Source organism: Otolemur garnettii, unplaced genomic scaffold (genome assembly GCF_000181295.1).
Source record: "Otolemur garnettii isolate 467f Iridium unplaced genomic scaffold, OtoGar3 scaffold00181, whole genome shotgun sequence".
In the NCBI taxonomy this organism is placed as follows: Eukaryota; Metazoa; Chordata; class Mammalia; order Primates; family Galagidae; genus Otolemur; species Otolemur garnettii.
Genome location: NW_003852576.1, coordinates 2536125 through 2546904, shown reverse-complemented (window position 1 = coordinate 2546904; position 10780 = coordinate 2536125). Strand labels below are relative to the sequence as shown.

General features: G+C 43.5%; 1 protein-coding gene across 5 annotated transcripts in view; it reads right to left on the bottom strand.

Moving 5' to 3' along the window:
• Positions 1-10780, bottom strand: part of LIMCH1 (LIM and calponin homology domains 1) — a 359691-nt gene that overhangs the window by 159147 nt on the left and 189764 nt on the right. The gene's annotated exons all lie outside the window — the stretch shown is intronic.

Sequence of the window (10780 nt, the reverse complement as noted above, 5' to 3'; positions counted from 1 at the left end):
GACGCTGTCTCAAAAAAAAAAAAGTAAAATAAATAAATAAGTAGTTTAAAAACAGAAAAGCCAAAGTGTCCTTCTTTTTTTTTTAATTGTTTAGGATTCATTCAGGGTACAAAGAATTAGTTTACACTGATTGAATTGTTAGGTGAATTCCCTCTTATAATTGTGTCCCACTCCCAAGAGGTGTGCCATACACCGTGACCCCCACCCCCTTCCTCCCCTCTTCCCTCTGCTTACTCCCTACCGCGTATTAGGTTATCTATTTTAAACTGCACCATACTGAGCTTGTTACTAGCTCATAAAGGCCAAGAGGTGTGTGATTGATTCCAACTTGACGCACCTGTGAGAGTCGTGAAACTCCATTCAGGCTGTGGAGCACAGGGTTTAAGAGCCACGCCTGGGTTTGATCCCAGCTCTGTCACTCACTGGCTAGGTAACTTGGGCCGGTGTTCTTTTGCCTCCCTGCACTTCATTTTTAAAATGAGGGTACTATTATATCCTTCCTAGTGTTGTTGTGGGGAGGGAAGGGGGAAAAATAAAATGCTTGTATGATAAAATGACCAAGGGGAAGGGTGTAGCCTTGGACTCTTGGATTCAGATTCTAGCTGTATCCCTCTTTCAATATACCCATGAACTTGGACCTAACTAGCATCCCTGGATCTCTGTTTCCTCATCCGTAAAAGGAAGATACTGTGGCGTCTACCTTGACGGGTCATTGTGAGCAGTAGATAATGGATGTAAAGTGCTTCACATATAACAAGCGCAGGATAAATGTTAACTCTTGTTAGAATAATGTCTGGCAGATTGCAGTTGCTAAATAAATGGTAGCTGGCATTAAGAGTAGGGGCAAATGGGCAGGTTTAGGAACCATGAGTCTTTGCAGGGAGAAAGGTCATGGGAATTGTTCAGTCTTTTGTTTCAAAAATGGGGTAAGTGAGGACTAAAGGACACAGTGACCTGCCCCAAGCCCCTCAGCTCTGGAGGCAGAGCTTGAACTGCAACCCGGGTCTTGGGGCTCCCAGTCCAACGTTCTTGGCCTGAAACCACACTGTTGTCTTCCTGCCTCTAGGGGTGATGGGATTATAGTGGAAACCAGTTTTTCCTGACTACTCTCCAAAAGGAAAAAAAAAACAAGATGGAGATCTGGGGTTGGGGAAGGGGAGAGCTGCCATTGGCAAAGAAATAAAACTGCGTTCTGCTCCACGTATGGAACGTGTATCTGGACGGCAGCGGGATTTAATTTTTGGTGAAACTGGCCAAAGGTTTATAAATTAAAAATATAACCATAGGAAATAAGAAGAACCTTGGGGAATAATAGACTGATCAATTATACCTTGGAACAAAGCCAGCTGATGTCATCATTAGTCAAACAAAACAGTGAAATTTTTTGAATAAGAGAAAATTTACTAAGAGACTAAAAAGACTAATTTGGTACAGTTTTTGGTTGGGGACAGGAAAAGTAGTTCTCTAGGACGAGTTTCTCATTAACAGATATTTTTAAAAATGAGCAGAGTGATACAGTTATTGCCAAAAACAACTTTAAAGGAAGAAACTATTCAGCATACTTAGCTCAACACCATCATTCTACAAAGGAGGAAGAGAAACTAGAGGCCAAGTGGCTGCTCATCGTGACTCAGCCAGTTTAGTTTCAGGACCTCTTGGTGAGTCAACGGCTTAAAGTATATGCCTTAAACAAAGAATAAACAGAAGTATAATGATCTACATCATTGCAAAACCATCCATCCCCATTCACTGAGAGCTTGTAAGGTGCCATAACACACTAAGTTGATCCATGAACCTTTATTCCTCATAAATCAATAATTTAGAGACCGGCTCGGCGCCTGTGGCTCAAGTGGCTAAGGCGCTAGCCACATACACCTAAGGTGGTGGGTTTGAATCCAGCCTGGGCCCGCCAAACAACAATGATGGCTGCAACCAAAAACAGCTGGGTGTTGTGGCAGGCGCCTGTGGTCCCAGATACTTGGGAGGCTGAGGCAAGAGACTTGCTTGAGCCCAGGAGTTGGAGGTTGCTGTGAGCTGTGATGCCACAGCACTCTATCCAGGGGGACAGCTTGAGGCTCTGTCTCAAAAAAAATAAATAAAATAATTTAGAGACCATTATTATGCCATTTTATAGATGGGAAAACAGAGGTTTATTATGCCATTTAACAGATGGGAAAACAGAAGTTCATGCTATAATGATATGAGTGGCATTAACACTTTCACCAACACTGTTATGTGGCCCCCTTTTTCTGAGTTTGCATCGTGGACCAGCTAAATACACTAGTGGCTTTATATAATCAGTATATGTATTGGCTCGTTTAATCCTTACAGCAACCTTATAAAGTCAGTACTACAGTTAATCCTCATTTTACAGATGAAAAGGCAAAACATAGAATAAAGTTAAATAATTGGCCCAAGGTCATCTAGCTAAAAGTGGCTAAGCCAGGACATGAAGGTAGGCTCTGTAGTTAACACCTTTGAAAATAATAACCACAGGAAGATAAATACTGTGTGATCTCACTTATATTAGGAATCTAAAAAAGTCAAAGTCATAGAAAGAGAGAGCTGAATGGAGGTTCCTAAAGGCTGGGTAAGAGAAGGGGGGTGAACGTGGGAGGGGAAATGTCAGTCAGAATGCACAGAAATTCAGTTACACAGGAGGAATAGGGTCTAGCGATCTCACAAACAGCATGGCCACGGTAATACTGTCTATTTCAAAATTGCTAAAGGAGTAGATTTTAAATGTTCTCTTTACAAAGAAACAAGCATGTGAGGTGATAAATATAATTCACCTGATCTAATCACTCTACAATGCTCACATATATCACAGTATCACATTATAAAAGGATACAATGATTACTTACCAATTAAAATAATTTTCTTTTACAGAAAAGAATAATAGGAAAGAGAAAGTGCAAAGAAAAATCTTCATTTGCAAATCTTGGACTCCTATAGTAGCAAAGACCCAGGATGACAAAAAGATGTCTCTCTCTCTCTCTGTGTATATACATACATAGACATACATACACATATATAGACATATACACACATATAAACATGCATATACACATATATACACACATATATGTACACACAAACACATGCATAGATACACACACACACATACAAATAGATATTCCTTAAGGAAATTATACAGATGGAGGAAGTGGAATCCTCGGAATTTCTGTGGCTAACAAACACTGAGCTGAACTAGAGGAAGAATGGGGCTGACCCAGGAGAGTAATTTTTGCTCCGAATGTGTTTAGAGCTCACCACCATGTTAGTGCCGTAATCTATCACAGAAGCAGCAGAACATTGATTGCTTGGAATAACATGCTACGTGTAACAGTAAATCAGGCAAGAAAGTGTGGTCAGAGTGCCTGAAACATACAGGAGCAAAGAGGCTGGATGCAGGTTACAGAGGACAAGAGGAGGGTAGGGCTGGGCGCAGTGGCTCACGTCTGTAACCCCAGCACTCTGGGAGGCCGAGGAGGGTTGATCCTCTGAGGTCAGGAGTTTGAGACCAACCTGAGTAAGAGTGAGACACCATCTCGATAAAAAAGAGAAAAATTAGCTGGGCATCATGTCAGGTGCCTGCAGTCCCAGCCACTCAGGAGGCTGAGGCAGGAAGAGCCCTTGAACCCAGGAGTTTGAGGGTGCCGTGAACGAGGCTGATGCCATGGCACGTTCCAGGGGTGACCGAGAGAATCTCTCTCTGTGTCTCAAAGAAAGAAAAATAGAAAGAAGAAAGTTGAGGGGGGGGGGAATCCTTTTGATTTAATTCCATAGACAGAAAAGTTAACAGAACAACATAAACAGTTGTCTCGGGACTATTGTTGTATTTTTAAAAAATACAGACTGATGAGGACTTTGCTTTGTTCTCTGTGGAAGGCAGTTTTCTACTCTCTGATAACAGCGTATCATCAAACATCTGCTTAGAAAGTGTGTTGACAGAGTCGTCTGGGAAATCTTGATAAATGAATGAACAGATAAGCCAAGCAAGAATAATTTCTGTCTTCCTTTTCCTTTCTTTCTTTCTTTCTTTTTTTTTTTTTTTGCAAAACACTTAACCTGTTGTTAATATTTTACTTAGGCAAATTTAACCAACCTAACAGTTGGGCCATCTACGCTATGGCCAAAAAAATTAAGCTTCCGATAAGTGAAATGAAATGGATATTCTTGACTGAATACATTATTTTGTCTTCCAACTGCTTAAGAATATAAGCTCTGTTTACCTGAATTTTTGAAAAGCCAAACCCGTGATGATTTTTAATGAATATTTTCTGATCAACCATAAGAGACTACCAGTCACTCGTTTATTGATTAAATAAACATTTAATAAAGCAGTAGGTAGCTCCAACACCCTACAACTCAGGTAGCAACAGTTTCTTTTCAGGAATATATATGAGTAAAGGAGCTTGTTAACTATCAGTCAAGGTCACCATTGAGCTGGAGCCGGATGACATGGGAGCTGCCCAGCCACTCTTGCTGTGATTTTCTAGCGAAGCTCTTTGTTCTTCATTCCTGCTGAAGACTGCCCTTCACTTTCCACGTAACCCTCCCTCACACTGACAAACAGGAAAAAACCACTGCAGTTCTTTCTTATGTAATGTGTTTTTTTGCAGGAGATCCAGAACTGTAAGAGCCTTGATGCTTTTTATCAATTCCACTCAACGTCAAGGGCAGGAAATAAAAATATTTTTCTCTTCCGACCCAAATACAATACCCCTTTGTGAAGCTGCTAAAAATTTAGAAATAGCAAATCTGGGAAATTTTTCAGGAGAAAGATATGCATCAAAATGTTCCATTTTGCTAAAAATACCTTTAAGTTTTTCTTAGCATTCCAACCCACATCATGCCGAAATCTGGTATGACAAACAAAATCTGTATTGATGGTAACTCTGAGGTTACACGAAAGGAGGAAAGTAACTTGTCCTGTGACACCAAAGTCCTCCTAGGCCTTTGCCAGTTTAGAGCAGTTGTTTTCAGAATGGAAACAGGAAAGGCAAAAAAGGGAAGAGAGATCAATGCAAATTTCCGCATCTTCATCACCCGGCAACTGGAGTCACAGATTAAGGACCCAAGAGATAACTTAGGCAAGTTGGGCAGTCCCTGACGGCCAAACTCATGACAGCAAACCTCGTGTGGTCCTCAGAAGCTGCCCCGGCACAGATATATGAGCCTCCCTGGGAAGCAAAATTGTTTCAATAGTAGTAGGGATGTCTCAGTGTTCAGAGATAAATGTGGTGGCAACAGAAGATATGTGTGGTCCAGGGCAGGCCCCAGGGTCACAGCTCCCAGCCCTGGAGACACACGAGAAATAATCAAAGGAAAAGAAAAGGTTGGCCTTGCTTGGGGAGCAGGCTGACTGTAATGGAATAGCTAGGTAACTAGGTAACAGAATAACCAGGGAGCCGTGAGCACCCAGAGGCTCCTGGGCTGTTTTGTCCCCTGTGGGCTTCTTCCTGACACCGCAGAGACTCCCAGAAGCAACGGCTCCCTTCAACAGGAGCAGAGTAGATGACAGCTACGTTTTCTTCAAGTCTTGCCAAGAAAAACCTTATGGGGTTAAGAACACAGAAGGCTTCAGAGATCTTTTAAAAAGTTTCGGTGTACATACACACACAGAGGAGAAAGGTCACTCGTATTCAAAGGGTTCAAGCATGTTCACAGTTTTTCGAGGAGTTGCTATGTTCTTAAACCCTTTCAACAGATTTATTTGTTCTCAAAAGGGTCATGGATTTATTTAATTGCAGTTTATCTTTCAGTTGGCCCATTATGAGCCAAAGTGTAACACATAAAACATCCAGCATAATTGTAGGTTTGGAGCTTAGGAGGCTCGAGGACAAGCAGGGGGAGTGTGGAATAGTAAGACCGAGACTCCGCCATGTTACTTGCTGCAGGAAAGCGTGCCCAGAGGTGGAAAGGTCGAATTTCAGATAAAAATATAAAAGTCTATGTCTAGAGAAGGAAACTGTTTGTGGCAGGCCTGTCCAAATGCTCCCGAATCTGTCTCTCATGCCCCCCCCCAACCCAATTAGGAGGTGTGGAATGATGGGGTGAAGTGATCATTCACTTAAGACGTAGTAGCATCTTTCTACCACGTGATAAAAACCTATCATAAAATAAATACACACCACATGCTGTCTATAAAACTGTAACACAGGGACGCCTTTGTTTTTCTATCAGGAACCCCGCCAAGATGTCAGGGCCCATAGTTTAGCACTGCTCTGGGGCCCAGAGGCTGGACAAGGGGGCTGACACCTGGACTGCAGAGTTACGATGGTGAGAGCGGGTTGCTCAATCAGTCATGGTCACAGTGCAGACAGGACGGCCACCAGGCTACATCCCACCTGCTGGACAGAATGTCAGCATCAGCCTGTGCTCACAGACAAAGAAGAAAGCTCCAATCTGGCGGAAATGGGCCTGAAGTTTTGTTACCATACATAACAAACTCGATCTACAGTCTTAACCTGAGTAAATTTCATGGCAAATCCAACTTTCTTACATCCAAGTTCTACTGGGGACAAAACACTAGATGGGAGCTCAAAGATGTCAACACTGTCAAACGTAGTTCCTGTGTTTTATGTTTCTATATTGAAATCTAAAATGTGGGTAATAGATTCCTATTAAAAATACACAAAATGTATGTATATTTATAATATAAATGAAATGCCTTTAGTTGAGTTAGACGTTCTGTGCTTTGAAAGATACTAGCTGTCTTAGGGACAAATACTCCTTCCTGGGGAAGAAGGTCCTGCATTATCAATGGAATTGACACCCACATCCCTTACACATAGTTCCATGTGTTACTTTCTTCCTCACAAGTCACACATTTTATGTTTTCATCAAACCAACTCATTATTCGCCAAAATCATGCCAATGTTAAGAAAGATGGTCTAGTTACTTATTTCTTAAAATAAGTCCCTTGACTGTTACATATGATAACCCGCTTTGCCAGCATTAAAACAGATCATTCTTTAAAAATAATGTTAGGGTTATTTAATAATCTATTTAGTTCTTATTGTCAATGCACTGGAGTTGATAGGTATAAACACTACATAGTACTTCTTTTCCTCTTTTACTGTGAAGATGTCTGTGATGTAAAACTGTCCTCTGACTTCAGGAAATGCTTAGATCAGGTTCCTTCCCAGGAGAATGGAACACAAGCTACTGTGATGGCATGGCTTTCTGGAAACAACTGAAATCTCGATGTGGAATAAACCTTAAAAATATCTGTTTTAAGAGAATAGAGGAAACAAGGAACATAGCTCGATAGATGGCATGGGCTATTAAAAGGCAAAAAGAAGAATCAGAAAGCAAAAGACGCTCGGGTACTAATCATTTTTCGCTTTCTAACAAGTTTGCTTGGATCAATTTTTCTCTTAGGTATTTTTTTCTTCCTACAAGTTTTTAGGGTTAATTCATTTATCTAAAGATTTCAGTATTCAATTACCTTTATTGAATAACTTGAAAGCAAAAACCTCCCACCATTAGTAACTTCCTAGGGGAGGAAAAAATATATATATATACACATACACACACATACATCCAAAAATGTCTTAAGCTTTTCCAGACTCCTAAAAGCCAGATGTAGCAGCAGCACTGTAAATAAATCAATACATTGGAAAGTTCTAAGGCTGTTTAGTTTTTCTGGGAGTGAAAAATTAAAACAGAAATGAGAAAGATGAAATGAGATTCTATCAAAAAGACTCTGGCAGATTCAGGGCCAGAGTGAAAATTCTAGTATGGATAATGAGAGGAAGAGGGTACCCGCGATACGGCGGGCTCTGCTTGGCACCGAGTGCCCCAGAAGCAGCCAGCAGCACAGACCCGTTCCAGACCGCCACTCACACCGCAAGTATGAAAACCTGAGGTCAGGTTTCCAGATGTCAGGCCTGGGGTCAGCCCTAGGAGGGACAAGGAAACCTCAGTAACTTTTCAAGTCGCATCCTTTATGGTATTTGCAGGGACACAGCCAACAACAGCCAGGGGGCTATTTACCAAAGCCATTCCCAGCACCTCCCACAGAAATGCCGTGGGAATCACTGCCAAAGCTTACATGGGAATCAAACAGAAAGAGCTGAACACAGCCATGTAAAACATGCCCCAGTCGTTCCGTAAGCCCTGCTTCTTCATAGCTGGCTGCTATGGAAGAAATGACTGCTTACAGAAAACAGAGACCCGAGGAATTGATCCAGCCACAGGGATGAGGGCAGAATAAAACTTAACTATTCCACTCTAGAGTTCCCAGGAGTGGCTTGTCAGGTCTGGGCCATAAGATGTCTAGGGAGAAAACTGCCCCTTAGAAACAGAGCTGGCACAAGGGAGCGAATGGGTCAAGGGTGGTACTGTTGAGGTTCTCCAGTCCAGAGAGGATTCACCAAGTTAAAATATCCAAATGTTCTACAGACTGGCAGAACCAGGTGGAAATCAGCAGCTCACATGTACCCCGTGTTTCCAAGAGGGGGGAGGCTGCAGGCTCTGACCACAAGCTCACCTGCCACGGCAGTACCAAGAGCTGGGAAGACAGGAAGACGCCGAAGGAATCCAGCCTTCCTCAGCCTACGCTCTCAAGGTTGGGCTTTGCACTCTAGGGGTCTACGAAGCTGGGGCTCTTCATCTCATCCTAACACCTGCTTTGGTTCTCATGCTTTTATACTGCCCCCCGCCCCTTCACATTTCCCACGTTGATCACACACACCCCTGCTTGGCACTTCCCTCCAGCTGCCTGGTTCAGTCCAACGCCCACGGCGACAGCGACAGCGTTTACACTGCTTAGAGTTGGGCTTTGTACCCCACTCCACACAGACACAATTCTCTCCTTACTCCCTCAGCCCCACTCCCTGCTAGGAGCTAAATTTGAAAGCCTCATCCTTCTAAGCCTACTCGACATCCTTTTTTTTTTTTTTCCTTTTTTTAAGAGACAGGGTCTCGCTCTGTCACCCAAGCTGAAGTGCAACTGCACAATCAGAACTCACTGCAGCCGTAAACTCCTGGGCTCAAGCTATCTTTCCACCTCGGCCTCCCCAGTCTCTGGAACACAGGCAGGAACCACTGTGCTGAGCTAACGATCCTTTGTAAAGTTAGAGGAAAACAAATGCGACAACTGTGTTAATGGAAGCTCTGTCACCACGCCTGACACCCTTCTAGGTTCAGCTTCAGCACCCACCAGGGCCACCCTGACCGGTTCAACACTGAACACCCAGGGTCTGCTCCTACCTGGCATGGAGTCGAAGCTGAATAGCATTGGCTGAGAGATTGGAAGGAGTCTTTTTTTCTCCCTAAATTCCATTTTATTCTCTCTACTGGATAAAGGTCTATAGTCACTGCAATCACGGTTTCAGAGAACTGCTGAACCCAGAAGACAGGGCCAAAATCTCAAAGAGTCCCAAATTCATCTCAATGACCGCTCTTCCCTCATCTTGGGTTTCCTCTTCTTCCTCTCTTGAGCCACAGAACAGGAAACAATCTAGGCTCTTTGTCTATGTTAATTAATTTGCTCTTCATGGGAACCATATAGAGTAGTTCTTATAGTACACCTATTTTACAGATGGGGAGACAGAGGGCTCAAATAATTAAGTAACCTGTCAAAGAGCGTAAAACTAAGGGTTGGGCTTAGCCACCTGACTCTGCAACGTCAGCTCTCAGCAACTTTATCACACTGACTGCTAAGAAGGCAACTGAGGGCTACAAGGAACTGCATCTGGGCCATTTGTTTAACCAATATTGACTGAGCACCTACTATATACCAGGTGCTGAAAATTCCCCCAACACCCTGCACTATCCCCGTGTGGTCGACACCCCTGTCGCTTCCCTAGCTGCCATTGTCATTTCTCCCAAATGGTCTGTGTGATGAATCTTTTCGACAAGCAAACTCAGTTAAGAGTGGGTTTGTGTTCCACAACTCAATCTTTTAAACTTTCTTATTATAGAAGACAGTCACCATTCCCCGCAGCATTTCTTGGGACTCTAGTAGGCGCCAGTTGGAATATGGAATGGCACAGTTACAGAACTGAAGGAAACAGGGGAACAGATAAAACGGTGTCAGGAAGTCCCTTTCTGCTGTTATGAGATTGAGGAGACACACTGGCAACCTTCCGTGCCCTGCTCACCAGTCCAAAGGAGGGCCCGTCAGGAGGCCCCTTCCTCCTGCGGGAAGGTCTTCAAGGCTGGAAGAGTTATGGCGGCCCACTCCCCCTCTCCACCCCTAGGAGAGTCAGAGCCAGACAGAGCCGCACACAGCTCCAGGCAACATTCCTGAGTAAAAGGCAGGCTGCTGGAGCCTGCAGCCGCTGTTTGATGCGACCTTCACATTGTGCGGCACCCACCCATGCAGGGCAGAACAATCCCCTTCTCCCCAGGCTGCTGAATCAGCCACACTGGGAACAGCCCGGAGAGAGAAGTTTCAGACTCCTGAGACATTTGGTCTATTCAGCACCATGAAGGAAATAACAGTCGTTCAGGGAGAGAATAAAAACGAGGAGCTAGCTGAATAAAGGTGATAAAAATAGATTTTCCGACTCTACGAAGATGAATCATTTTGCCATGGGGACTCGCTAGGCTCTGTTTCAGCCTGGTTTTTAACCCAGCCTCGTAAATTTGACTAAGGAAAATTTCTTTCCTCTAGATAACTGGTGCCACGAAGGGTTCAGTGTTCAGACAGGTCTGACAGGATTTTATTAGAGAATCGCCCAGAAATAACCCCCATTCCCTCCCCAGCCTGCAGGAAATATACTACTTTGAAGGGCAAGGACTGTGCAGGCTTAGGATGGGTGGC